Here is a 6,640-nt window from a genome sequence, read left to right as displayed (position 1 = left end):
TCAGGCACAACCAAAGTTAGTATTTAATTTGCTAATTTAAGTCTTAAAGTGGGTGTCATGTCGTTACTCTAAAAGCCCCACGCACATAAATAAACAAGCGCATTCTCCTTATGCGACCAAAATACATTTTAACCAGCACTTTAAAAAAACTTTATTTTTTTTCTTTCTGGGGCAACATCGTGGACTCTGTTGAGGATGACCGCTTCCTATGTAGTAATGAAAGGGTGATCTTAGCTGTTGATTACACACCAAGAAACCTTAGATAAGAATTGCATTTTCTGATCCTGCTAATGAATCCTATATCCAACACGCAGGTTATTTAAAACTGATGAATTTGAACGTTTTTTTATTTATTGTTTAACCTGTTAAGCCCTGAGCCTGTTTTTCAGGCCTCAGGCTCGAAAATGACATTCCCAGAACAAATTACCATAACTTCACTTCTAAAAAGGGTAAATTAATAATCTTTTTTCTCAAAGCAATTATAAACCTGTGAGTTGGCTGTAGAAAAGTCAGAATCAATATAGAATTGTTTTTATTTTAAAGTAAATTCAGATTGAACATGGTAAATAAAATTACCATTGGGAGTGAGAGTGACCCGCACGTAGTCGAAAGCTATGTTACGCTCTGAAATCTGAAACCTAGGCTCAAACTAGTAAATATGAAGATGGATTATCACTAATCATTTCAAAGTGACACAGACACATTGGATTAACCATTGGATTAACCTTCAGCAGCGTTTTTATCGTTTTAATGCCATTGAACACACATTTTGATCAGAACAACAGCAAAGGTTAGACTATTCTCGTTATTGCTCCGTAAAGATACGTCGTGTGATGTCTGGGTTTGCATCCCATGTCGCGAGTTCTGGTCGCTCAGTGGTGATACTTATATTTCTGGAATCTGTGGAATCTCAGCTTGCTAGCTGATGTCTTGATTGTGCAGATCCGATAAGTGGTGGAGTGTTTCTACCGTGAGTTCTTTGCTAAGTGCGATAGCATTTTTTCCTTCAGGGCTAATTCAGAGGCTCGCCGTTAGACTTGTGTTTCGTTTGGCTAAAAATGGTTCATATTGTCAGTTAGCTGAGTTTCCCCGTTAAGTGGATATGACACATTCATAGTTTGTTAAATGTTAAGAAGCTCTCAGACGCCGTTTCTTGCAAGATGTTGCGTTTGGCCGCCTGCGGGGGCATGGGGATTGACGGGTAAAGAAAAATCGACTTTGTAGAAAACAAGTGTCAAATTTATGATTCTGGATATCCCAACTGTAACTCAAGAACCACATTGGCCCAATAGATTTTTTTTAAAGATGACTCAGCACTTTACACAACCAACAGGCAAGGTTAGTGCTTGCAACATCCTGCCCACTAGAAGCTGAACTCGTAATGATTGTGGACATTTCAGATACGACAAAAAGGGGGGCATGGAGGAAACACTGTGCATGTATAGCTGTCCAATTAGCACATAGTAGTTTTACAAAAGGAGCTTTGTAAGCGCAGAGAGCTTGTTGGTGAGCCGGCAGACAAGAGGCAGGGCTGTGAGGAGTGTCTGCTTTAGTACTGACGGTACAGTGAGGGATCCCAAACTGTCCATTAACATTCTTCCGTGTGCCCGTTTTATTACAGCCCAGCCAAGTCCAGGTTTTGGCTGCAATGACACCCAAATATTAACATAATTGGTTCCCAACTAAATGTAATTAGAAAACATTCCTAATTTCACTCTGAGGCAGCAGGGCATTAGCTTTGATAGGCAACCGTGTTGAAGCAAACACAGCCACAGCCGCCAACTTGTAATCACCATTCATACTATAAAGATGGAAGTGTACAACTACTTTCACATTTATCTATTTTACACTGACCACTAAACGTACTGATCTGTTATTGGACCTGCTTCACCAACGTACTTAAAAACGTTTTTTTAGTGAACTATAATGGTGCTTCACAAGAAATACAACGCAAATTCTTATCATTATCATACTGTACACTGTCAAAGCAAAGACACACATGGACAGGAACGGGCCAAAATTCATAGCAGGATATGCGAATGAGCTAGAAATGTGCGGGCACTGTGTTGTGAACGCTCATCAGGGTTCAGATTCTTCCGACAAGACTGAAGTCCTGACGTTGTCAAAACAGAAATGGACAAAACTTTTTTTGTAGCCGTCTGTAGACATCTGTCATAAACAATAAACATCTTAAATGCAGGTGAGTTTATGTCATTTTTTAAAGGTATACAGTATGCACAAAGTTGCTCAATGGTTAAATGACTTGTGTCTTACTTTAAACACTAACAAAACAGTGACAATGTATTTCACGAATAAGAAAAAAACAACCACTTATCCACAGCTTCGTGTGAATGGTAAAATAATTGAAAACGTCAATGAGGTCAAATACTTGGGAGTGATCTTGGATGCCAATTTGACTTTTGAAAGCCATATTAGAAGCATGACTAGAAAGCTGAAATATAACATTTTCAAATTTAAACATATTAGGAACTCATTAACCATAGAAGCATCGAAAACCTTTTTGCATGCCATGATACTATCACATTTTCACTACTGTATAACCTGCTGGTCCCAAGCAACTAAGACTGCTATGAGACCACTTGAGGTTCTTTATAAACAAGCCTTAAAAGTTATGGATAGAAAGTCATTAAAACACCATCATTGCAATGTACTGTCCAAATACAAACTGTTCAGTTTTGATAGTCTTGTTCTACTTTCCCGAGTTCGATTGGTATTCAGAATCATTCACAATTCTACAACACCACCGTTGAGGGGCTTTTTTCAGTTTCGCCATGAGCAGAGTTGCAGAAACTACAGACCACCATCCCTCTGAGGCGCACTGCCTTTGGACGATCAGCATTTTCGTTTACAGCCATCAAGCACTGGAATACTCTTCCAGTTGAACTTAAAACCTGTACTGATTTTAACTCGTTTTCCTATGGTGCAAAAAAAATGATATTAAGCAACCAGTCATGCAACATTAATTACACTGTAATCTGAGTTTTTTTTTTTTTTTTTGAACTGTATTGTCATACTATATCGTAGATATTTTATTTAAGTGTATTTGAAGTGTACTAAGTGTTATTTCGTAAGCTGAATTTAAATCAGGCTTTGTAATTATTTGAGTGACCGTGATCATGTAAGTGTATTTCAAGTGTACTATGTATTAATTTATTGAGCTATACTTAAATCAGGTTTTAAAATTGTTTGACTGATAGAGATCATGCAATGTTATTGTTTGTTTATTGATTGTTATGAACCTGTCTGAGGACCACAGATGGAAATTAGCTATTCGCTATAATCTGGCATATTGCATCTCTTCTCTTTGCTGAGATTAATGTTTTTGTATGCATGATGGTCCTTTTATATATAAATAAATAAATAAAAATGTTATAGGTAAATAGATGAATTGTTGAAGTAATGTGAATAGATACTATTATTCCTTTGGTCAAACTTGGCTAAGCAACCCAATGCAAAAAGTCGTTTCACTTAGCTTAGTTTGGTGTGATTGGATGTTTTATGAGTGCTGTTGATCAAGAGGTTTTAGGATATGTACAGAGAATAACTTTCCATTAAATCGCATAAAACACTCTTCTGGCTGATGTGAAATAGTAAATTGTGTGGGAAGATATATTACTGATCATTACTGATTCTCAAGTCATCACTTCTGTGTGTTGATCACCATGCATGCACTGATGGCTGCTTTAGTGTAATCATAGTCATTGGGGACCACCAATTGTTACCCTGGTCGCGTTGTTTAGTTGATGGTAGTGAGGACAACAGTGTTGCTTAGAAACAAAATTACCTCATCCTGCATTAGCATGCAATGCTGAGTCACAAAGAGGAGGGCCCACCGCTGCATGTTAAAAGAGGACATGCAGTATGGCAGCTGGGAATCTACGGCAAGATGTTAGAAAATCAGGCTTACATGAAATAACATTACACGGAGCACACCGGCTGGACGTGACGAACAGACCCAGAAACACTAGTCAACATCTACTAGTCATCTTATGTTTTACAACTGATGCCAAGCCCATAAATCCAGTGTAAAGTAAAACTGTTCTTGTCTCTTTAATGTGAAATATATAGTACATTGGCAAGGGATCAAAAAGCTGTTGATGACTGCTGATTCAAACTCCTGACATTTATCACGGCACCTGCTGTTGTTCATCTCTAACTCAAAATGTGTGAGTGAGTCCGGACAGGAAGCATGATGAGGCAAAGAAGACAGCTTAACCTGGGAAATGGAGCACGTAATACTCTGCTCTCAGACACCAACAGAGCCAAAATATAGGCAGGCAAGCCCCCCTGGCACTCTGCACTGGGACTTCAAAAAAGTGAAATGTTATAAATATCTAGCTCAACTAACTGACAGTGGCACACAAATACAGCTGGCACCCAAACAAAGCTGAATACGCTTCAGTTGACAGAAAAAAAAGCTGTAGATAATTTTACTAAATTAAAAAAGGAGACAAAATTGTTCTTCCTGAGTCAGAGGACGTGGCCAATTTGCATGAAATATAATCACAGCAGCAGGGACAGGTCTGCGTGTTGCTCTGCTGTGGAAGAGACCCAACAGGCCCAGCTGAGAGGGCCATAGTTAACATGATGTACACAAGCTGCATTGAACACGCTGTGCTCCAAAAGTAGGCTCATGAGTCACCAGCAGCTAGCAAGTGCAGCAGAAGATCCTGTGTCACGTTTTCCTCTATGAAGCCTTCAGCAGCAGAAATATTAGAGAGGGAGCCAGGGAGAGAATAACACTCTCTCACTTGTGAGTCGTGACTTCCGGTTTAAGCAGCCTGCCTGTGAGGACATGCACGTGTGCACACACACACAAATGCATGCATATCGGCTTGCACGCATACAGGGGAATGGCAGCAGGGGTAAATAAATATGTTGCGGAAGGGAATGCCTTTAATCTGCTTGCTCAGCTGTCAGGGAAACTATCATGGGATGCCCTCAAACACAGAATAAAACAAAAGCAGAGACAGAATGAGGTTAGAAACTTTGTTTACGTGTCCTCACATTGCTGAGCAGGAAATGAAGAACCACTAGGAACACACTGTCAACTGTCACGCATCCCTTTTATTATAGAGCTGCAACAATTATTCAAGTAATGGATTTGTTGATAAACAAATAAATAATCACTAAATATTTTGATAATCGATGAACAGTTTAGTGATCAACTGATAACTGTTTCTTGCTAAATTGGCAGAAAATGCTCTTTTCAGTCCCTCAAATGTCCTGCTTTTTAATGGTTTATTATAATGAGAAACTGTACATCCTTGGTTTTTTGACTGACAGAACCAGACTTTAAACTCACTATTGCGGCTTTCACACCAGCGCTTTTCAGTTTCGAGCTCCGAGCGGGAGCTTTTCTGGTTCAGCTCCGGTTTCCCTTTTCAGCTCCCGCTCTGTGCACACCGCCCACTGGCGCCCCAGAGCTGCCCCTGCTGCGTCATGACGTCACCGTTTACATCGCTGATTTGCCCCCCAACGGCAGCCATTACGGCAGCTCACAACAACAACAACTGCGTCGGGTCGATGATCGTGTTGCTTTTAATCACACGAAGCCAGAATAAATTGAATAACGACTTCTCCAACCTTATGCTTTGCTCCAGAGTGCCGTGGTTCATTGTTTATTAATGTGTTTCTGCAGCATTTACCGACCGCTGCAGTGCTGCTCTTCCACAGGAGTTTATTCTCCCGTTAGCTCCCGGTTAGCTCACACTGCAGCGCCCGCTCTAAAGTATCACTGTCCGACTCACACAAGCAGCTGATGCATATCCCCAGTTCCCTTAGCCTAAGTGAATGTGTGTCAGTCCTGAATTGACACTGTTTGGTATCACAACGCTGTATGAAAGTTTCTCTGGTATAAAACGGGTGATGTTAGCATAGCAACCGAAGCTAAAACTGACTACTTGCATCCGATAGCTGCAATAATACAAAACAACACGTCTTGCCTCTCTCCACAATGATCGATAACAGCGAAACGGATGGTCAAAGTAAGGCCACAAATAAACAGAATCACACGAAGCCTGGTTAGTGTTGCCTGACTTTATAAAGTGTGTTTATAGGCACTACTGCTTGTAGGCAGGCATAACAGTCGACCCATGGGAGGTTGGTTTAGTTTTCCTGCACGCCTCGACGTAAGAGAGACGTAAGCGACGTCACCATCTTGGCTCCAAAGCTCTTGCCTCTGGACCGACAATTTTTTGGAGCTGGAAATGAAGCGGATTCCGGAGCTAAGAGCTGGCGCAGCTCCGGTGGTGAACTGGAAAACCCGCGCTTTTCAAGGCTCTAGCTCCGAGCCGGAGCTGAAAAGGCGCTGGTGTGAAAGGGGCATATGAGAAACTTTGATGGTCAGTTGTTCTTTCTTATCGATTAATCTAGAACAGTGGTCACCAACCTTTTTAAGCCCAAGATCAACGACCTCGGCCTAGGTGAAAGGCGAGATCTACCTATTGCAGAATTGAGGGAAAAAGACGGCCAAGACAGTGCTTCCGATTGAGGGCCTTTTATATAGGCTAATTGCAATCTGAAATTACTGTTACAATGAAGACTCCATAATCAGCTCACGGCATATAGGCAAGGGTAAAGTGGCTATTTTTTTTATGAGTGGGGGCGGACCTCACCT

Source organism: Pseudochaenichthys georgianus, chromosome 14, assembly GCF_902827115.2.
Source record: "Pseudochaenichthys georgianus chromosome 14, fPseGeo1.2, whole genome shotgun sequence".
NCBI lineage: Eukaryota > Metazoa > Chordata > Actinopteri > Perciformes > Channichthyidae > Pseudochaenichthys > Pseudochaenichthys georgianus.
Note: the sequence above shows the minus strand (reverse complement) of the source record.